This window comes from Xenopus tropicalis, chromosome 8 (assembly GCF_000004195.4).
Source record: "Xenopus tropicalis strain Nigerian chromosome 8, UCB_Xtro_10.0, whole genome shotgun sequence".
Taxonomy (NCBI): Eukaryota; Metazoa; Chordata; class Amphibia; order Anura; family Pipidae; genus Xenopus; species Xenopus tropicalis.
The window spans coordinates 138409518-138433838 of NC_030684.2; the positions used below are offsets into that span (position 1 = coordinate 138409518).

The window sequence follows — 24321 nt, forward strand, 5'->3', positions numbered from 1 at the left end:
GTCTCTATATTGGGGGCTCTGTCCCTATATCGGGGGCTCTGTCTCTATATCGGGGGCTCTGTCCCTATATCGGGGGCTCTGTCCCTATATCGGGGGCTCTGTCTCTATATCGGGGGGCTCTGTCTCTATATCGGGGGCTCTGTCCCTATATCGGGGGGCTCTGTCCCTATATCGGGGGGCTCTGTCTCTATATCGGGGCTCTGTCCCTATATCGGGGGGCTCTGTCTCTATATCGGGGGGCTCTGTCCCTATATCGGGGGCTCTGTCTCTATATCGGGGGCTCTGTCCCTATATCGGGGGGCTCTGTCTCTATATCGGGGGCTCTGTCCTATATCGGGGGGCTCTGTCTCTATATCGGGGGCTCTGTCTCTATATCGGGGGCTCTGTCCCTATATCGGGGGCTCTGTCCCTATATCGGGGGCTCTGTCCTATATCGGGGACTCGGTCTCTATATCGGGGGCTCTTTCTCTATATCGGGGGCTCTGTCTCTATATCGGGGGCTCGGTCCCTATATCGGGGGCTCTGTCCCTATATCGGGGGCTCTGTCCCTATATCGGGGGCTCTGTCTCTATATCGGGGGCTCTGTCCCTATATCGGGGGCTCTGTCTCTATATCGGGGGCTCTGTCCCTATATCGGGGGCTCTGTCCCTATATCGGGGACTCGGTCTCTATATCGGGGGCTCTGTCCCTATATCGGGGGCTCTGTCCCTATATCGGGGGCTCGGTCCCTATATCGGGGGCTCGGTCCCTATATCGGGGGCTCTTTCTCTATATCGGGGGCTCTGTCTCTATATCGGGGGCTCTTTCTCTATATCGGGGGCTCGGTCTCTATATCGGGGGCTCGGTCCCTATATCGGGGGCTCTGTCCCTATATCGGGGGCTCTGTCTCTATATCGGGGGCTCTGTCTCTATATCGGGGGCTCTGTCCCTATATCGGGGGCTCGGTCTCTATATCGGGGGCTCTGTCTCTATATCGGGGGCTCGGTCCCTATATCGGGGGCTCGGTCCCTATATCGGGGGCTCGGTCCCTATATCGGGGGCTCTGTCCCTATATCGGGGGCTCTGTCTCTATATCGGGGGCTCTGTCCCTATATCGGGGGCTCTGTCCCTATATTGGGGGCTCATGTCTGGGGTTCCCTAGAAATGACAGTTGTGTGTGAGTGAGAGGTCTAGGAGGCAGAGGGGGGCACAGGCCAATGTACTGAGCTGTCTCACCCCCCCCCCCCAGCCCTCTCACATCTCAGGCTTTGGCCTCAGTCTCATCAGAAAAACATCCATTTCCTCTCTTCCCATATTTGGCCATTTTCACACAGGTCTCCCAGGCAGGGAGAGTAGGAATGTGGGGGGGTAGTGACGTGGGGGGGGGGGGGTAGTGACGTGGGGGGGGGGGTAAAGGCACGGGCGGGCAGGTGCTGGCTCATGGATAGTACATACCCCCCCCCAGTCAGTAATAATATGTGCAAAGTTGTAAAAAAGTGGTTTTTGTGCAGCTTGGGAGTCACCGTGACTGTAGGGATATTTATAGGCAGCACCGGGAGAAACCCTCCTGCCACTCACATTGCTCACATTCCTTATACAACAAAGGGCAAGTAGTCCCTCACTCTATAAATACAGACAAGGGAGGCGGGGCAACACCGGTGTGTTCCTAAGTACCAGCCTGTAGGCAACGAGGCACCGTAAGGATACACAGCATTCACTTACACTTATACAAGCCACATTACGGCCACTACTAATAGTATCACATGAAAGTAAAAGTACTAACTAGTAGTATTGAGTATCATATGAGAGTAAAAATACAAACTAGTAGTATTGAGTATCATATGAAAGTAAGTACAAAGTAGTAGTATTTAGTTTTATATGAGAGTAAAAGCACAAACTAGTAGTATTAAGTATCAGTAAGTATCAGATGTTAGTAGGCTGGGGTGCTTGGCTACGGAGCGTGGGGGCCCCAGTAGTTGCCCCCCTGAGTGCTTGGGCCGGGGGCACAGTACTATCTGCCCCAGGAGAGTTACTACACATGGAGCCGGCGTCTCCGTACGGAATACCTGGGCGCTGGGGATACAGGGGCCGCACTGTTCCCAGCCTAGTACCTCGGGCCAGTACATAGTTTAGGGAATAAAATGATTAATAAATTGGCACCGGCCCCTACGTTTAGCCCCCCGGCATTGTACAAACCTCACAAAGACAAACCTTTTAAGGGGAAAAGGCACTAGTGGCATTTATATACACGGCTGTGTGTAGGGAGTCATAATAGGGGCAATTGTGCTCAGCACCCATATTGTGGGGCCCGCAGATCAGCAGCTGTTTGCAGGAATAGTGTGGGGGGGGGGTAGATATAGTTAGGCAGCATAGGGTTAGGCAGAAAGGCAAATGGTGGCAGCAAGGCGAGACAGAGGGGCAACATGGAAACAATAGGAAACAAAATGGAGACAGTAGGGTAAGATGGAGACAGTAAGGCAAGATGGAGACAGTAGGGCAAGATGGAGACAGTAGGGCAAGATGGAGACAGTAAGGCAAGATGGAGACAGTAGGGCAAGATGGAGACAGTAAGGCAAGATGGAGACAGTAGGGCAAGATGGAGACAGTAGGGCAAGATGGAGACAGTAGGGCAAGATGGAGACAGTAGGGCAAGATGGAGACAGTAGGGCAAGATGGAGACAGTAGGGCAAGATGGAGACAGTAGGGCAAGATGGAGACAGTAGGGCAAGATGGAGACAGTAGGGCAAGATGGAGACAGTAAGGCAAGATGGAGACAGTAGGGCAAGATGGAGACAGTAGGGCAAGATGGAGACAGTAGGGCAAGATGGAGACAGTAGGGCAAGACGGGGACAGTAGGGCAAGATGGAGACAGTAGGGCAAGATGGAGACAGTAGGGTAAGACGGAGACAGTAGGGCAAGACGGGGACAGTAGGGCAAGACGGAGACAGTAGGGCAAGACGGAGACAGTAGGGCAAGATGGAGACAGTAGGGTAAGACGGAGACAGTAGGGCAAGACGGAGACAGTAGGGCAAGACGGAGACAGTAGGGCAAGATGGAGACAGTAGGGCAAGATGGAGACAGTAGGGCAAGATGGAGACAGTAGGGCAAGACGGGGACAGTAGGGCAAGACGGAGACAGTAGGGCAAGACGGGGACAGTAGGGCAAGACGGAGACAGTAGGGCAAGACGGAGACAGTAGGGTAAGACGGAGACAGTAGGGCAAGACGGAGACAGTAGGGCAAGACGGGGACAGTAGGGCAAGATGGAGACAGTAGGGCAAGACGGAGACAGTAGGGTAAGACGGAGACAGTAGGGCAAGACGGGGACAGTAGGGCAAGACGGAGACAGTAGGGCAAGACGGGGACAGTAGGGCAAGACGGAGACAGTAGGGCAAGATGGAGACAGTAGGGTAAGACGGAGACAGTAGGGCAAGACGGAGACAGTAGGGCAAGACGGAGACAGTAGGGCAAGACGGGGACAGTAGGGCAAGACGGAGACAGTAGGGCAAGATGGGGACAGTAGGGCAAGATGGGGACAGTAGGGCAAGATGGAGACAGTAGGGCAAGATGGGGACAGTAGGGCAAGATGGGGACAGTAGGGCAAGATGGAGACAGTAGTGCAAGATGGGGACAGTAGGGCAAGATGGAGACAGTAGGGTAAGATGGAGACAGTAGGGTAAGATGGAGACAGTAGGGCAAGATGGAGACAGTAGGGTAAGACGGAGATAGTAGGGCAAGATGGAGACAGTAGGGCAAGATGGGCAAGTAGGGCAAGATGGAGACAGTAGGACAATATGGCAAGATGGGCAAGTAGGGCAAGATGGAGACAGTAGGGCAAGATGTAAGATGTAGTTTGTAGGTAATGTCTGATTAGACTTTGGCTCAGAGAATGTTCAGTGGCTCTAATTGGTTGGGCCCAGTGTCAGTCTAATACTCTCGCTACAGAATGGTTTAGAGCTCCAGCCTGTTGGTACATTGCATGGCTATAACTCCCATGTAAGAGAGGAGTGTGTTTTAATCCCATAAGACTAAAGGGCTTCAGCTTCAATGTCTTTCAGTTTAAAGGGGAAGTAAGCCTTAACCCCCCAACAGCCCCCTGCCCCCTCTTGATCCCTGGGAAGTATTCTGTGTGAGCACCCATTCATCCTGTGCCGGTTCCCCCTGACCCAGGGACACCTCGGGGTGGCGAGAAGTGAGACTCATTCCCAGACTCCTCAGCACAAACACAGGAAGCCGCACATACGGTCACACACAGGCCATGTTTACTGGCGTGTTTGCCCCGGTCGCTAGGCAACCCTGCTTGTGCATTGTCACCGACCCATTGAGTGAGACATGTCTGGGGCTGAGAGGGAACGGCTCCTTGGGGCAGGGCCGGGGCGTGTAGCTCACTGACTTACAGCTTTATGTGTCCGGCCCTGGGGGGGGGATTTATATATATATATAGTCTGTGTGACTTGGTATTGTTCCCCCATAAGGGCAGATATATATATATATAGTCTGTGTGACTTGGTATTGTTCCCCCATAAGGGCAGATATATATATATATAGTCTGTGTGACTTGGTATTGTTCCCCCATAAGGGCAGATATATATATATATAGTCTGTGTGACTTGGTATTGTTCCCCCATAAGGGCAGATATATATATATATAGTCTGTGTGACTTGGTATTGTTCCCCCATAAGGGCAGATATATATATATATAGTCTGTGTGACTTGGTATTGTTCCCCCATAAGGGCAGATATATATATATATAGTCTGTGTGTGACTTGGTATTGTTCCCCCATAAGGGCAGATATATATATATATAGTCTGTGTGACTTGGTATTGTTCCCCCATAAGGGCAGATAGATATATATAGTCTGTGTGTGACTTGGTATTGTTCCCCCATAAGGGCAGATATATATATATAGTCTGTGTGTGACTTGGTATTGTTCCCTCATAAGGGCAGATATATATATATATAGTCTGTGTGACTTGGTATTGTTCCCCCATAAGGGCAGATATATATATATAGTCTGTGTGTGACTTGGTATTGTTCCCTCATAAGGGCAGATATATATATATAGTCTGTGTGTGACTTGGTATTGTTCCCCCATAAGGGCAGATATATATATATAGTCTGTGTGTGACTTGGTATTGTTCCCCCATAAGGGCAGATATATATATATATAGTCTGTGTGACTTGGTATTGTTCCCCCATAAGGGCAGATATATATATATAGTCTGTGTGTGACTTGGTATTGTTCCCCCATAAGGGCAGATATATATATATAGTCTGTGTGTGACTTGGTATTGTTCCCCCATAAGGGCAGATATATATATATATAGTCTGTGTGACTTGGTATTGTTCCCCCATAAGGGCAGATATATATATATAGTCTGTGTGTGACTTGGTATTGTTCCCTCATAAGGGCAGATATATATATATAGTCTGTGTGTGACTTGGTATTGTTCCCCCATAAGGGCAGATATATATATATAGTCTGTGTGTGACTTGGTATTGTTCCCCCATAAGGGCAGATATATATATATATAGTCTGTGTGACTTGGTATTGTTCCCCCATAAGGGCAGATATATATATATAGTCTGTGTGTGACTTGGTATTGTTCCCCCATAAGTGCAGATATATATATATAGTCTGTGTGTGACTTGGTATTGTTCCCCCATAAGGGCAGATATATATATATATATATATATATAGTCTGTGTGATTTGGTATTGTTCCCCCATAAGGGCAGATATATATATATATAGTCTGTGTGTGACTTGGTATTGTTCCCCCATAAGGGCAGATATATATATATATATATATATATATATATATATATATAGTCTGTGTGTGATTTGGTATTGTTCCCCCATAAGGGCATATATATATATATATATATATAGTCTGTGTGTGATTTGGTATTGTTCCCCCATAGGGGCAGATATATATATATATATATATATAGTCTGTGTGACTTGGTATCGTTCCCCCATAAGGGCAGATATATATATATAGTCTGTGTGTGATTTGGTATTGTTCCCCCATAAGGGCAGATATATATATATATATATATAGTCTGTGTGACTTGGTATTGTTCCCCCATACGGGCAGATATATATATATATATATATATAGTCTGTGTGACTTGGTATTGTTCCCCCATAAGGGCAGATATATATATATATATAGTCTGTGTGACTTGGTATTGTTCCCCCATAAGGGCAGATATATATATATATATATAGTCTGTGTGACTTGGTATTGTTCCCCCATAAGGGCAGATATATATATATATAGTCTGTGTGTGACTTGGTATTGTTCCCCCATAAGGGCAGATATATATATATATAGTCTGTGTGTGACTTGGTATTGTTCCCCCATAAGGGCAGATATATATATATATAGTCTGTGTGTGACTTGGTATTGTTCCCCCATAAGGGCAGATATATATATATAGTCTGTGTGTGACTTGGTATTGTTCCCCCATAAGGGCAGATATATATATATATATATATATAGTCTGTGTGATTTGGTATTGTTCCCCCATAAGGGCAGATATATATATATATAGTCTGTGTGTGACTTGGTATTGTTCCCCCATAAGGGCAGATATATATATATATATATATATATATATATATATATATATATAGTCTGTGTGTGATTTGGTATTGTTCCCCCATAAGGGCATATATATATATATATATATATATATAGTCTGTGTGTGATTTGGTATTGTTCCCCCATAGGGGCAGATATATATATATATATATATAGTCTGTGTGACTTGGTATCGTTCCCCCATAAGGGCAGATATATATATATAGTCTGTGTGTGATTTGGTATTGTTCCCCCATAAGGGCAGATATATATATATATATATATAGTCTGTGTGACTTGGTATTGTTCCCCCATACGGGCAGATATATATATATATATATATAGTCTGTGTGACTTGGTATTGTTCCCCCATAAGGGCAGATATATATATATATATAGTCTGTGTGACTTGGTATTGTTCCCCCATAAGGGCAGATATATATATATATATAGTCTGTGTGACTTGGTATTGTTCCCCCATAAGGGCAGATATATATATATATAGTCTGTGTGTGACTTGGTATTGTTCCCCCATAAGGGCAGATATATATATATATATAGTCTGTGTGTGACTTGGTATTGTTCCCCCATAAGGGCAGATATATATATATATAGTCTGTGTGTGACTTGGTATTGTTCCCCCATAAGGGCAGATATATATATATATAGTCTGTGTGGGAGAGTAGTGTAACAGTGTTACATAGGGGCAGATATATATATATATACACTGACAAGCTGCACATTAGTAGGGGGGATATGGGACCCCTCAGTATTAGGCCCATTAATATATCTAATACCACACAGTTTTGCTATTAGGGGGATGTTCACCTTTACAATAACATTTAGTATAATGTAGAGAGTGATATTCTGAGATCCTTTGCAGTTGGTCTTCATTTTTTTTTTATCATTTGTAGTTTTGGAATTATTTGGCTTTTTGTTCAGCAGCTCTCCAGTGTGGAATTCCAGCAGCTATCTGGTTGCTAGGATCCAAATTACCTTAGCAACCAGGGAGTAGTTATAATGAGAGACTGAAATATGAACAGCAGAGGGCCTAAAAAATAAAATAAGTAATGAAAAGTAACAATAACAATAAAACTGGAGCCTCGCAGAGCTGTAGTATTTTGGCTGCCGGGGTCAGTGACCCCATTTGAAAGCTGCAAAGAGGCAGAAAAACTAGACCCATACCTGCCTCACCTTTATTCACCCACAGAAATGATCAGAAAAGTGTGGACTGGGCCAACGGGAAACCGGGAAAAAACCCAGAGGGCCCCACTCCAGAGGGCCCCACTGACCCAGACTGCCCCCCCCCCATTGGCAATTGATGCCGTGATCAGCCAATTGCCATGTCTTACCCCCCCGTGAAATCTCTGCACCACCCATGTCCTGTCACTGCCCTGTGATGTCATACCCCCCTTCCTTTGCGGAATTACGGACGGCGAAAAGTGGCAACCCTAGCGGGGAAGGAGGGAGGAATGTGGTGTTGGGAACAGCCTGTGGGGTAGGGCCCCTGGGGGTGTGGGGACCCCTGAGCTGTCAGTCCTGATGGGCCCCGGACAACTTAATCCGACGTTGGTGTGGACTTAAAACTGTTAGAAACTCAGCCATGCTGTATGTCAGTAGTGCACTGCAAATGACTGGAATCAGCCAATCAGGACAAAGGAAATCTGTCAGTGACTCACAGCATGACTGAGTTGGTTGTGGCGGAAAAAAAGTTAGGTTGAGGAAGAAATAACTAAGGCTATTAGTGAAACAGATAAAACTCCCAAACAGGGAAAAAGGTTTATTTTCAGCAACATGTTGCCTAACCCTTCCTGGCACAGCGGGGGTTACTACAGGAAAGTGCCCAGGAATTCCCTGGCACGGGCATCGGATGTGTCCCGGCTGAGTCGGGCTCTGTGCCAGGCCCACATTAACCCAAACAGCTGTTACAATACCTACTGCCCCTGCAATCTATTCTTTACATACAATCTCTGTGTGTATTAAAGTCTCGATCATATAATGCCCCCCCAGCCCCTACATTCTACCCTCTCCCCCCTCCACTTTATTCTGACCCAAATAAAACAAGATCTGCACTTCTTGACACCCAATTAGGTTACTCTCTAGGAGTATGCTCTGCTCAACCTCAGCTACTATGACCCACACCAACAAATCACTCTTCCATAACCTGACTGCCCTTATAGTAGAGAACCCCTTTCCATGCTGATGGTGAGATCTCCTCTCTTACAACCTGGACTTTATGTAGCCAGGTACCCAAAATTACTTTGTCCCTTCTGATCTCTCTGCCCCCCTCCAGCCCCCCCCCCCCTTATAACATTAATATGCAGCCCCAGTGATCCAATCCCAGCCCCCCCCCCCCCTTTCCTGTTCATATTACTATACACAGTGACAGGCGATAAGAACCAGAGCCGCTTCCCTTCCCAGCCGGGTCGGTATCATTCCCCCGCTCCATTCCTCATACAATAACCCCAGGAATGTTATTATGGGGCAGATCCATCAAAGGGGGAGTTTTCTTACTCTGTTCAGTTTCAGTGAAATAAAGTGTTTCTCACGTCGCTTCAATGTTTATTCCATTTCTATATGTATTTGGCTGGAGTGTAACAGTGCCCCCTGTGGCCAAACTACCCCAATAACATATCTAAGAACAGTGGGCGCCTCCATGTTTGGCCAAACTCCAGTCTGTGTAATGTCTCTTTAAGAGTTAAGAAGCCTGTCGTTGGGACCCCAGGAGAGGCTGAGGGGTAGAATGGATTTGTCATATTTTGTTTCCCTCTGCCTGAGAGTCTTGGGAAAGAATCTGCCGTTTGTCCCTTGTTTGTCACCCAGCCATCTCTTACCCAGGGCCTAAGGAATGTACTGGGGGGGCTGGGGGGGAAGGAAAGAGCATGAGGAATCACCAGCACTGATACTGCGATATTACTACTTAGCCTGATCTAGCCATTACTATTACCCCTGGAACTATAGCGGGGTGACTGTTACCCCAATGTTTCTATATATCTGTAACCTTGTTATGGGCTAAGGGGGCCCAGCCTGAAGGCCAGTTAGGGGGGGATTTGGGGTGAGTGCTTATTTGTGCCCTGGGTACCCCTGGAACTATAGCAGGGTGACTGTTACCCCAATGTTTCTATATATCTGTAACCTTGTTATGGGCTAAGGGGGCCCAGCCTGAAGGCCAGTTAGGGGGGAGATTTGGGGTGAGTGCTTATTTGTGCCCTGGGTACCCCTGGAACTATAGCGGGGTGACTGTTACCCCAATGTTTCTATATATCTGTAACCTTGTTATGGGCTAAGGGGGCCCAGCCTGAAGGCCAGTTAGGGGGGGGATTTGGGGTGAGTGCTTATTTGTGCCCTGGGTACCCCTGGAACTATAGCGGGGTGACTGTTACCCCAATGTTTCTATATATCTGTAACCTTGTTATGGGCTAAGGGGGCCCAGCCTGAAGGCCAGTTAGGGGGGGATTTGGGGTGAGTGCTTATTTGTGCCCTGGGTACCCCTGGAACTATAGCAGGGTGACTGTTACCCCAATGTTTCTATATATCTGTAACCTTGTTATGGGCTAAGGGGGCCCAGCCTGAAGGCCAGTTAGGGGGGATTTGGGGTGAGTGCTTATTTGTGCCCTGGGTACCCCTGGAACTATAGCAGGGTGACTGTTACCCCAATGTTTCTATATATCTGTAACCTTGTTATGGGCTAAGGGGGCCCAGCCTGAAGGCCAGTTAGGGGGGGGATTTGGGGTGAGTGCTTATTTGTGCCCTGGGTACCCTGGAACTATAGCAGGGTGACTGTTACCCCAATGTTTCTATATATCTGTAACCTTGTTATGGGCTAAGGGGGCCCAGCCTGAAGGCCAGTTAGGGGGGGGATTTGGGGTGAGTGCTTATTTGTGCCCTGGGTACCCCTGGAACTATAGCAGGGTGACTGTTACCCCAATGTTTCTATATATCTGTAACCTTGTTATGGGCTAAGGGGGCCCAGCCTGAAGGCCAGTTACTCCTTGTTATGTGGGTGACATTCATGGTTCAGTGAGTGACAGGCGTACTTACCCCCAGTACTGTGCATATCAGGAGTAGATAAGCACTGAGCAGTTATTACACAAACACAGAGCCTGTTTACTGTAGCTACTCGGATTAATGGTGTATATACATGTATGTGCCCAGTACATGGGGCTGCAGTAGTTAATAAGGTGCACACCTAGCAGGGACTTTGAGCTTCTTTACGTGAGATTAGGACACAACAGAGGAGATAGGGAACCAGGCGCTGGGGGGGCTTGTCCTGACCAAAGGGCATTCTCAGTATATGCGAAACCCAAAAGTCTGGGATTTTACAGTGGAAGTCTATCTCCTTCTGGTTTATGTAACTATTAATTATGGCCTTCTCTTTCTCTATCCCCCAACCACCACCCCAAAATGATAGCGGCACTATAATGATAGGATACAATTTCCCCACCCCAGCAGTGACTGGAGCTTTATAGAATTTAAGAATCACTCGATTCCGACCCAAATGCATTGTTTTTCGGGCACAAAAACAAACCTTTTTTTTTTGTTGATGATTTTATCCCAAAGGAAAGAGAGAAAACATGACGTCAGATCCTGGAATAAGGGTCCCCGGGGGATCAATACAAGGAATTGTGTGATGAGGATTCTGGGATAACAATCACATAAACACAAAACACATCAATCAAGGTCAAACCATACTAAATATACCCATTTTGCCCCCCCCCCATCAGAATAATGGGACATCCTGCTTCATTAGTGAAGTTGCCAAACGAGCAGATCTATTTTTGTCCAGTTTGGCCCCCCCAGGCCCTGCCCAAATTGTACTGACCTGATATACACATACCATATAGATATCTTGACAATGTTTGGCCAAGTTGGTTGTTATTATCAGCCCACACATGACCAAATTTAGGATATTGAGACTTTCCTTTACTACATGGACTAACCTATAACCTTATCAGCTCATGTATGGGGCCCTCAGGAGATTCTGCTACAGAGATATCTGGCCGCCATCCATCCACCTTTTTTGGAAGGTTTAAATATCCTGTAGAGCAGGGGTGGCCAAGACGTTGATTGTGGTCCACCAGTCGATCCCCCGTGGATTTCTGGTGGACCACGACGAAGCTGGGGGATGCGGAAGTGCGGCGTGAACGCGTATGTACAATGTGTCTTGGGGGAGGAGTCATTGGTCGATCACCAATGGAAAAAGTCTGTCCACCCCTGCTGTAGAGCAAGGACACCATCGGCACACTGATCTGGTCTTCTCCTGACTGGTCTCCATAAGGCTCTATAAAGAGCTAACTATTGGCCAGGTAACCAGTCAGGTCATCATAGTTAAGTTCATCAAGTCCATCAAGTTGACCCAACATGCTACGTAAATTGTCCTCCAAATTATATCAGGTCATAGATCAGCTCTACAAATCGCTTTGAATGAGGTCCCTGTGTGATTCAAACATTGGTACAGAAGCCAAATGTGTTATCGGACTACTTGGGTGGTGGGACCTCACAACTACTTTGGTGGTGGGACCTCACAAAATCAGAAGTCCAATCAAAATCTCAATAGGGTTTGCTCAGATATCAGTCAGGAAGGCTGGAAAATTCCATTGGGTCAAGGATCAGGTCCTTTCCTGAGTCGTCTCCCTATGTGACTCAAATGATCATCTCAGGCTGGTTTAGCCCACCACTTGGGTGGTGAAACCACACGAAACCAGAGGATGTGTGTTTGTATGGCTTGTGTTGCTAGGGCTACTCAAGGGTAACTACCGTATATACTCGAATATAAGCCGAGGTACCTAATTTTACCTAAGAAAACTGGAAAAACTTATTGACTCGAGTATAAGCCTAGGCATCCATTTCTTTTAACACACCTGTGCGCAGTATCTATGTGGTCTGCCCAGATATTCCCATAGGATGCTCTCTTCAGCACCAGGCACTTTCATGTAGACTCTGTAAGGACATCCCATTTCCAGAACTTTCCCTACCTGCCCATGTTCCACCACATCCTCCACCCGGGGCTGCCCACTAACTAGGGCATCTCTCAACACGAGGGAAGTTTTTATGGCCAGTGTGGTACCCCCTACCATATGGCACAACACACACCTGCACAGGTTGCCGACCCAAGAAGATGCCCATGGTTCTGTATTGGGGTTGGTGTTCTTCAATCTCCTAATTAATACAGGAGATGTAATTGAAATCAATGTTCTAGGCGGGAGCGGAAGAGATGCCGTGTAGATAAATGTAAGTCTACGTGCAACGGAACAACATGCTACTTATTCTCTTAATGGACCTCTGGTAAAGGTTACCCAGGAGGCATTGCTTCTTTCCATTAGAGAAGAGCCACTTAAAAGGTTATGTAATCAATTTATATAGATACCCAAAGGGCCCATATAAAAAATACTCATTAGGAACCTATTCACGAAGAGACCTTCCCAGAGGACCCAAGGGCAAGTCATTCAATGACAGCAGAGAGGGTTCATCCTACAGAAAGAGGCTCGGGAGCGCAGAACGCATTACTGTATATACTCGAGTATAAGTCGAGGGTGCCTTTTTCAGCACATTATTGGTGCTGAAAAACTCGGCTTATACTCGAGTATATACGGTACTTACAGGTCAGAGTTTAGACCTTACTCACAAAAAGAAAAGGGGGCTCGGCTCAGACACTAGAGGTGGCCTTCAGGAAGGAAGGGTCCAGGACTCCTTAGCAGTTCATTCAGAGAGATAGGGGTTCTCTATTCTACCCCAATCAAAATATGATCATTGGCTCTTTCCCTGGCCCCCTTAAGGTCCCCATACACCATAAGATCCGCTTGTTTGGCGATGTCGCCAAGCGAGCGGATCTTCTCCCAATACCCCCACCTACGGGTGGGCAATATCGGGAGAATCCAGGGTAATTCCATCGTTTGGCCCTGGGGCCAACCGATCGAATTATAACAGCAGGTATAGGAAAAGTCGGTCCGGGGACCACATCAACGAGCCGATGCGGTCCCCGATCCGACTAGATTTTCTAACCTGCCTGATCGAGATCTGGCCTATTTCAGGCCAGATATCGGTCGGGCAGGCCCATCGGTAGTGCCCATACACGGGCCAATAAGCTGCTGAATCGGTCTAAGGAACCAATATCAGCAGCTACTATTGGCCCGTGTATGGGGACCTTTAAGCTCGACAGTCACATACTTTTGGAAAGTCCTTAGTTTGATGATACGGGCAGTTTTACGGAGTTTGCAGAGCGCTAGATGACTGGGGAGAATAGGCATTTCTCTCCAATTCCCTTACCCAGCTCCTATAGGTCCATAATAGCCCCACCAAGAAGCGAATGCCGAGGGCTGTTGAAAGAAGCAGCAGTTTTATGGTATCCCTGGGGCCGGAATCTTCACGTCGGCTGTCAAGGAAGCCCTTAGATCTGTAAACTTAGGGGGAAAAGTCAACAGTGTGTGTAAATTTAATGTATCACCGGCTGCTGAGGAACAGGGTCCTGTCAGGTACTAATGATTAACTGCCCAAAGATCTAAGGTCTCCATTTCCAGGCCTGGCTCAGCCTGATGCCTAAGGTTCTGTCTCTGTTTCACAGTCAAACTATGGCTGGGCACATAGAATGTTTCTGCTGAGGCAAACACCGTGGCAGCTTCTACCCATATGAAGAAATACAACAATAGAGGAAAAAAAGGAATGTTCTGGGCACACAATGAGCTATAGCCTCAAACGTTATCATGCAGTGACATGGTGCTTCCTGTTTCCTGCTTCCATTCTATGGATGTCCGGGAGAAGCCACCCCCGGCTGAACTGGGTTTGGCTCGTGCAAGGACATCTGCTCGGTTACTTATCAGTCAATGAAATGTTCTACCCGGGCTCACAAACAGGGAACCTGCTCATACGCCGACGGTACCTGGGTTTGCTGCTACCATGGGAGTCCTCTGGCCAAATCAAGGATCAGATCATGTCTGGATTAAGATGGGACCTATAAACTGACTGTCCATAGCATCTGTCAGCAGCCCCTCTGGTATTCGCCAGAATCGATACATTGCCAGTCTAGGGCTTATTGGATCAAGTAGTTGGTGTCGGATGAGGACCTCATCAACTTGCCCAGATACCCAGATATCAGTAGGCCACACCATCCTGAAGGCCCATAAGATGCACACTCACCCTTTTATTGGCCCATGAGTAGTCCTTTTTTCCTGGTGGTACCAATGACCCAATCAATTCTGCAGACTCACCCTTTAGGTTGGCACCTTCTATTGGCCCATGAGAAGTCCTTTTTTCCTGGTGGTACCAATGACCCAATCAATTCTGCAGACTCCCCCTGTAGGTTGGAACCTGTTATTGGCCCATGAATAATCCCTTTTCCTGGTGGTACCAATGACCCAATCAATTCTACAGACTCACCCTGTAGGTTGGCACCTGTTATTGCCCATGAATAACCCTTTTTCCTGGTGGTACCAATGACCCAATCAATTCTGCAGACTCACCCTTTAGGTTGGCACCTTCTATTGGCCCATGAGAAGTCCTTTTTTCCTGGTGGTACCAATGACCCAATCAATTCTGCAGACTCCCCCTGTAGGTTGGAACCTGTTATTGGCCCATGAATAATCCCTTTTCCTGGTGGTACCAATGACCCAATCAATTCTACAGACTCACCCTGTAGGTTGGCACCTGTTATTGGCCCATGAATAACCCTTTTTCCTGGTGGTACCAATGACCCAATCAATTCTGCAGATAATCCCAATGTACCCGTCCTTCACTTGCTATTAATACATTTGTGCCTTCTTCAACCGAACTTTCTTTTCCTGCTGCAACCAACACACTCGTGCTGTGAGTCACATGACAGACCTCCCCTGCTCTAACTGGCCAGCTTGAGTCAGCCATTTGCAATGCACTACTGACACACAGCATGGCTGGGCTGAGGAAGCAAAGATATAAACCATTTATATCTCAGAAACTATAAGAAATAATGAATAGAAACTGTTTGTGAATAGCCTCACTCAGTTTGGGTCATATTTTGAGCAGGGATTTTGAGCAGGGATATCACTAATCCCCCCCCCCAGGGTGCACATATTATATTGCACATATTATAGGGCTGTAATTGGGTTATATGGCTATGTGCTTCCATCCGACTCCATTACAAGCCAAGGCTAATCATATCCTGGGGAGGAAATGACGGCCATTTTTCTGGCTCCTATACATGCAGTAATGAGCAGGGAAGTCAGCCGGCCGCCTTATATTAAAGATACAGATAGTAGTATATGAGATTCTTTTTTTAAAGGGCAACTAAACCAAATCCACTAAATTATATTATTAATTGGCTTTTCCCCTGCAATCAGCTAATTCAGCATTAGGCTACTATAGGGCAACTAAAGGTCTCACCCTATATTGGACTGATAGTGATAGTATTAATGTATGGGGGTTAGGGAGGAGCAGTTTTATGCAAGGCATTCCATTCCCACCATCTCCTTGTATGCGCACCTTGTAGCAACAGCCTCCTTCATTGGCCCTGGGGCAAAGCAGGTTTCTAATGCTAATGAAGGGGTTTATTTGGTCTCACTGGTGGGGGAGGGATGGGGGGTAGATGAGCATGGAGGGATGAAGGGTGAAATGGTTAAGACTGGAAACTTGAGCTATCATACCATAATAACCGCTACAGCAGAACTATGTATTAGTACTACTAACACATATATTCCATAGGTAAAGCATGATTTGTGTGTTGTGCAAGACTAATTAAAGACCTTTTACTACATACCTGTACTACTCCTGTACCAGCAGTGAACCCACAGCAGGATAAATACAGCGCCAATTCCATGTATAATACCCCAGAACCCACAGCAGGATAAATACAGTGCCAATTCCATGTATAATACCCCAGAACCCACAGCAGGATAAATACAGTGCCAATTCCATGTATAATACCCCAGAACCCACAGCAGGATAAATACAGTGCCAATTCCATGTATAATACCCCAGAACCCACAGCAGGATAAATACAGTGCCAATTCCATGTATAATACCCCAGAACCCACAGCAGGATAAATACAGTGCCAATTCCATGTATAATACCCCAGAACCCACAGCAGGATAAATACAGTGCCAATTCCATGTATAATACCCCAGAACCCACAGCAGGATAAATACAGTGCCAATTCCATGTATAATACCCCAGAACCCACAGCAGGATAAATACAGTGCCAATTCCATGTATAATACCCCAGAACCCACAGCAGGATAAATACAGTGCCAATTCCATGTATAATACCCCAGAACCCACAGCAGGATAAATACAGCGCCAATTCCCTGTATAATACCCCAGAACCCACAGCAGGATAAATACAGTGCCAATTCCATGTATAATACCCCAGAACCCACAGCAGGATAAATACAGCGCCAATTCCATGTATAATACCCCAGAACCCACAGCAGGATAAATACAGCGCCAATTCCATCTATAATACCCCAGAACCCACAGCAGGATAAATACAGCGCCAATTCCATGTATAATACCCCAGAACCCACAGCAGGATAAATACAGTGCCAATTCCATGTATAATACCCCAGAACCCACAGCAGGATAAATACAGCACCAATTCCATGTATAATACCCTAGAACCCACAGCAGGATAAATACAGTGCCAATTCCATGTATAATACCCCAGAACCCACAGCAGGATAAATACAGTGCCAATTCCATGTATAATACCCCAGAACACACAGCAGGATAAATACAGTGCCAATTCCATGTATAATACCCCAGAACCCACAGCAGGATAAATACAGTGCCAATTCCATGTATAATACCCCAGAACCCACAGCAGGATAAATACAGTGCCAATTCCATGTACAATACCCCAGAATCCACAGCAGGATAAATACAGTGCCAATTCCATGTATAATACCCCAGAACACACAGCAGGATAAATACAGCACCAATTCCATGTATAATACCCCAGAACACACAGCAGGATAAATACAGTGCCAATTCCATGTACAATACCCCAGAACCCACAGCAGGATAAATACAGTGCCAATTCCATGTATAATACCCCAGAACCCACAGCAGGATAAATACAGCACCAATTCCATGTATAATACCCCAGAACCCACAGCAGGATAAATACAGTGCCAATTCCATGTATAATACCCCAGAACCCACAGCAGGATAAATACAGCACCAATTCCATGTATAATACCCCAGAACCCACAGCAGGATAAATACAGTGCCAATTCCATGTATAATACCCCAGAACCCACAGCAGGATAAATACAGTGCCAATTCCATGTATAATACCCCAGAAACCCACAGCAGGATAAATACAGTGCCAATTCCATGTATAATACCCCAGAACCCACAGCAGGATAAATACAGTGCCAATTCCATGTATAATACCCCAGAACCCACAGCAGGATAAATACAGTGCCAATTCCATGTATAATACCCCAGAACCCACAGCAGGATAAATACAGTGCCAATTCCATGTATAATACCCCAGAACCCACAGCAGGATAAATACAGTGCCAATTCCATGTATAATACCCCAGAACCCACAGCAGGATAAATACAGTGCCAATTCCATGTATAATACCCAGAACCACAGCAGGATAAATACAGTGCCAATTCCATGTATAATACCCCAGAACCCACAGCAGGATAAATACAGTGCCAATTCCATGTATAATACCCCAGAACCCACAGCAGGATAAATACAGTGCCAATTCCATGTATAATACCCCAGAACCCACAGCAGGATAAATACAGTGCCAATTCCATGTATAATACCCCAGAAATACTGCGGAATTGTATACATGTAAATATATGCTAAGTTTTAACTTCTGTTTATGTTTATGGAATTTGTTTTATTTTAAACAGAATATTTGTTTTGTTTTTGTAATTATTTTGTTTGTTATTAAGTTGCTTGTTTTCAATAAAAAAATTAGCAGGATAAATACAGCGCCAATTCCATGTATAATACATGTGTAACTACTTTTAATCTCCTCCCGAGACCCAGCAACCCCTGTGCAAACCAGAAATTGAATTTATTTTTATATGGACTTTCTGGGGGTTTTTTTAATAAGCAACTTGTCACCCCCAAGATTTTTGCAATTATCCCAAAAGTTGTCATTTTATGGCTGCTACTGAGCAGAAATGTGGGACGTCAGAGCAGTGAAATCACAGGAAGGAATTCTTTGCCTTTCTGTGTGTGTCCACCCACACCCACTTCTCTTTGATTAAAGCTGACATCATCCCTTTTTTTTCTCTCTGCCTCTCTGTATGGGGCAGGGCTGTAGGAGTCAAACAGAGGGAGCGGAGGGAGGAATCAGTGAGTCCTGTATTCTGCTGCCTGGGAAGTGTGTGCTGTAAGGTAAGGCTCCCTAACTACCCAATGTGCCTGGGGCAAAGCAACTCCTAGACATTTACAACCAAGAGGGAGACTTTCCAAGGTCTCTTTAGATCTATAGAGTTGCATGGGTGTATCTGATACATTCACATATGTTTCTTTTAGCAGGGAAGCACAATACATCTACATTTAGCAACCAGCACTTTGCATGCCATATAATATATAATTATATAATATACCAATGACATTTTGTGATATATATGTATATTTGCACTATATCCTTCTGCTCTCTGTACCCCACAAGCTCTAAGGGTTAATATTGGGGGTTAAAAGAGGTATTTTAGGAATTTGCCTGTTTCTGATCCCCCCCAGATTTGTGCAAGGAAGATAGGGGCACATGAGATTTATTATGAGAGGGGGGGGGGAGTCTGCTTTCAATATGGGTTTGGAGATCACCAGGATGAGATTAGGGCACCCCTCACTGGGAAATTGGGGGGGGGGGTTCGGACCTGGTTTGTGTTCTGTTAGATAAAGGGGGTGTTTGATGGAAGCAGAAAGGCACCCTCACCCGTATCTTATCAGCAGTTTAACCCTGGAATGGGTATGGGGGGGAAAGAGTTAATAGGAAATGCCAGGCAGCAATGGGAGATTTCATCCTGGGGGAAGGAATTCTGTCTGTAGGAGAGTGAGAATTGCTCAATACCAGATGCAAATGGCAGCCAGAATGGCATGTTTGTTAGCAGCCTGTATTACACAGACTTGTGTGTCTAAACAACTTAGTCTTCCACATTCCTTTATTGTGTGTATGCATATGAATGGGAGCAGCCACACAGCTGTATATCTGAATCAGAGGCAATATCTATGTATTGGGACTGGTGCAGTATGTACTGATGGCTACACGGAGGGCTGCTGCAATCACCTACCTTCTTGCCTATTGTAAGGGCTGTTTGGGACCATATGGTTCATTGTCAGACAAGTAAATATAGGGGGACGTACAGTTGGGCGATGCTTGGGGTAGAGAAACCCTATCAGCCTGGGCGCAGATGGAAATAACTTGGCTTCAGATATAATCTCTTAATGGGAAGGAAACAATAAAGGGCTGGGGCGGTAAAGCTGATAACAAGGTGGGCAGAGCTAATTGGCACAAAGGGCTCCAACTAAATGATGCCAAGTTATACGGGTGAAACCTTATCTGTGTATTACTATACGGGAAATATGCCCTATTCATAAGAAAGGTGCACTTATTCCCCATATTATATTGGTAATATCCAGTAGGAGCAGCCATACTGCCTACACTGCCAGGCCTTCCTGCTGAACTGTGCTTAGTACAGGGGAATCCCTATGTGCCATAGTTTTATGGGATCTCTCTGTACAGGCTATGAGCAAACTTAGGGGGCTGTTCCTGCTGAATTGTGCTTAGTACTGGGGAATCCCTATGGGCCATAGTTTTATGGTATCTCTCTGTACAGACTATGAGCAAACTTAGGGGGCTGTTCCTGCTGAATTGTGCTTAGTACAGGGGAATCCCTATGTGCCATAGTTTTATGGTATCTCTCTGTACAGGCTATGAGCAAACTTAGGGGGCTGTTCCTGCTGAATTGTGCTTAGTACAGGGGAATCCCTATGTGCCATAGTTTTATGGTATCTCTCTGTACAGGCTATGAGCAAACTTAGGGGGCTGTTCCTGCTGAATTGTGCTTAGTACAGGGGAATCCCTATGTGCCATAGTTTTATGGTATCTCTCTGTACAGGCTATGAGCAAACTTAGGGGGCTGTTCCTGCTGAATTGTGCTTAGTACAGGGGAATCCCTATGTGCCATAGTTTTATGGTATCTCTCTGTACAGGCTATGAGCAAACTTAGGGGGCTGTTCCTGCTGAATTGTGCTTAGTACAGGGGAATCCCTGTGTGCCATAGTTTTATGGTACCTCTCTGTACAGGCTATGAGCAAACTTAGGGGGCTGTTCCTGCTGAATTGTGCTTAGTACAGGGGAATCCCTATGTGCCATAGTTTTATGGTATCTCTCTGTACAGGCTATGAGCAAACTTAGCGGGCTGTTCCTGCTGAATTGTGCTTAGTACAGGGGAATCCCTATGTGCCATAGTTTTATGGTATCTCTCTGTACAGGCTATGAGCAAACTTAGGGGGCTGTTCCTGCTGAATTGTGCTTAGTACAGGGGAATCCCTATGTGCCATAGTTTTATGGTATCTCTCTGTACAGGCTATGAGCAAACTTAGGGGGCTGTTCCTGCTGAATTAGTGCAAAGTGAAATGCTTTGTTTCACTGCCTGAGGCTTAAACACTTTGATGAGATTAAATCACTGCCCCTCCCTTAGGGCCAAGCAGAAGGAATAAGAATGGCTGACGTAGCTGTAGGGCCCACAGTATGGGGATGAGCTCACACCTATGTTACAATCAAAGGGTTGAATGAACGACCCTGAATTCCTTTCATTTTATCCCGAGCTATATGAGCCACGTGAGGGAACCTTAATAAAAGTAAATGTCATATAAAGTTTTACGTTATGTGGGGAGGGGGACAAATCCAATGTGTGGCCTTCTGCCTATAAAGTGCCGGTATGCTTTGTGACTACTGCTTCCCATCTGCGAGACTTACATTCCTGCAGGGGTTTGATTGGCCTGTTAGGATACAGGGAGGTCTACCAGTGGTCCAACGTTTCTGTGGGTTGTCCAGTTGGATCAGCACTGGGGCAGAACTGGTAAATGTTCTGTCCAATAACATCAATCTGTTATAAAGTCCAGATTAAAGGGGGTTCAAAAATAGCACTGAAGCAATAGATGTCTGGCCAATTTGTGGCCATATGTGGGTCGGGCCGGCCACTGGAAGGGGCCTCATACAACTTATAGAAGAGCCAATAAGTCGCCAACTGGAGTTAACTTTTGGTAAACCATTTATTGCCGCCATTGTGAGATTAAAAATGATGATTGAAATGATATAGACGGAAAGATAAGCAGCAGCGTGAAATGCGTGGGTACCAAACTCCCTTTCTAAAGGCGTTGAAGGCTTCCTGGCGTATTCCTGGGGATGCTAGGAGACATTCCGGGGATCAGTGATTGATTATAGGATTGACTACTAGCCCATCTGATGAGTAACCCGGCTGCGGCGGAATGCGTGGGCACCACGGTCCCTTACCAGACAGCAGGACAATTAAGCGGTTTCCATGTCTAGAATGTCTGTAGGTAGAATCCAGGTTTTTATACTCAATCTGTTTAGGATTTGGGGGCTGAAGGTTTTATGAAGAGCGGAGAGAAAACCCATTAGGACAGGCATGCTGGGCAGCCTTGTGCAATCACCGCAGGAATTTCTGCTCTGCTCTTAGGTTTCCTCCGCCCTCCAGGCTGCGCTTTCCTCACACACACCAATTTATCAAACTGGATTTTACAACAGGGGCACATTCCTAAATCTGGAGAGTGGCCAGAAAAGAAGCCTATACACAAATTCATATAGAGTCTCTTCATTGCTGCTTGCTCTCACATTCTAGTCTAGTGGCCCTAGGTCAGTTACAGACCTGTCTTCATGGGGGCGGAGGGGTAGGTAAGGGCTGCTGCCAAGGGACCAGTGTATAGGTATAATAAGGCAAGATGGTGGTAGTAGGATAACATGGAGACAACATAGGGACAGCACACATAATGGTGACAGTAGGTCAAGTCATGGTAAAGGTAGAGCCAGATGGAGATAGTAGTGTAAGAAGGAAACAGTAGGTCAAGATGGTGAAGGTAGGGCAAGATGGAAACAGTAGGTCAAGATGGTGAAGGTAAGGTCAGATGGAGATAGTAGGGTAAGAAGGAAAGAGTAGGTCAAGATGGAGATAGTAGGGTAAGAAGGAAAGAGTAGGTCAAGATGGAGATAGTAGGGTAAGAAGGAAAGAGTAGGTCAAGATGGTGAAGTTGGGGTCAGATAGAAACAGTAGGTCAAGATGGTGAAGGTAGAGTCAGATGCAGAAAGTAGGGTAAGAAGGCTAAGTAGGGTAAAAGATGACAGTAAGGCAAGATGGTGACAGCAGGAGAAGATGAGGACAGTAGGGCAAGGTAGTGATGGAAGTACAAGATGGAGACAGTAGGGCAAGATGGAGACAGTAGGGCAAGATGGAGACAGTAGGGCAAGATGGAGGCAGTAGGGCAAGATGGAGACAGTAGGACAAGATGGAGACAGTAGGGCAAGATGAAGAAAGTAGGACAAGATGGAGACAGTAGGGCAAGATGGAGACAGTAGGGCAAGATGGAGACAGTAGGGCAAGATGGAGACAGTAGGACAAGATGGAGACAGTAGGGCAAGATGGAGACAGTAGGGCAAGATGCAGACAGTAGGGTAAGATGGAGACAGTAGGGCAAGATGGAGACAGTAGGGCAAGATGGAGACAGTAAGGTAAGATGGAGACAGTAGGGCAAGATGGAGACAGTAAGACAAGATGGAGACAGTAGGGCAAGATGGAGACAGTAGGGCAAGATGGAGACAGTAGGGCAAGATGGAGACAGTAAGACAAGATGGAGACAGTAGGGCAAGATGGAGACAGTAAGACAAGATGGAGACAGTAGGGCAAGATGGAGACAGTAAGACAAGATGGAGACAGTAGGGCAAGATGGAGACAGTAGGGTAAGATGGAGACAGTAGGGCAAGATGGAGACAGTAAGAAAAGATGGAGACAGTAGGGCAAGATGGAGACAGTAGGGCAAGATGGAGACAATAGGACAAAGTAGGGCAACTCAGTAACTTGCATTCCCTCATTTGGAGTCTTGTTCTGATGCATATGGAGCAGGTCAGTGTATTTGCCCAACGCTCGAAAATTCAACCATTCAGTCTTCTCTCCAACAGGTCTTCATGGGCCCCTAGACTATCACATAGACCACTTTGGCCCTTGTCTAGAGATCTCACCAAACAAGTGTGTGGGGGGGGAGTCACCCCCAACTTGACTTGCGTAAGGATTGAGAGTTACAGACAGGTGCTGCTATGGGTTCTTGGACCATACTTCATGTGTCCCTCCCCGCAGGCCCTGGTAATTTATATTACTACGTGAGAACATTACTTCAGGGTTATTTGTGGCCCCGCGGGGGACTCGAGTAAATACAAAGTCATAGCGCAGCAGCCGGTTGGCCGATACTCAAAGGCTATTCTGTAACGTACATAAAGCAGTATTTATTGGAACACATTGCAGCTCCTCTTTAACAGGCCCAGTGGGAGGAGGCAACGGTAATGCCATATTCTACTGTTATAGCCTTACAATAGGAAAGCAGGAGCGCTTGTCATATCCTGCAACAGGAAGCTACAGGAAGTGGGGGGTTGTTAGGCAACAGAATCCCCCCCCCCAAGGCAGATGATAATCATACATGCAGTTGATAGCAATTCTTCAGTTGGTCTTCATTTTTTATAGTTTTTCAATTATTAGCCTTCCTCTTCTTGGCTTTCAAATGGGGGTCACTGACCCC

General features: G+C 46.2%; 1 protein-coding gene across 1 annotated transcript in view; it reads left to right on the forward strand.

The window, feature by feature from the left end:
- The first annotated feature begins 18768 nt into the window (after positions 1-18768).
- tagln2 (transgelin 2) overlaps positions 18769-24321 on the forward strand; it is a 28598-nt gene continuing 23045 nt past the window's right edge. Inside the window, exon 1 of the mRNA XM_012969825.1 lies at positions 18769-18903. The gene's annotated coding sequence lies outside the window, so the exon portion shown is untranslated. The remainder of the gene's footprint in view (positions 18904-24321) is intronic.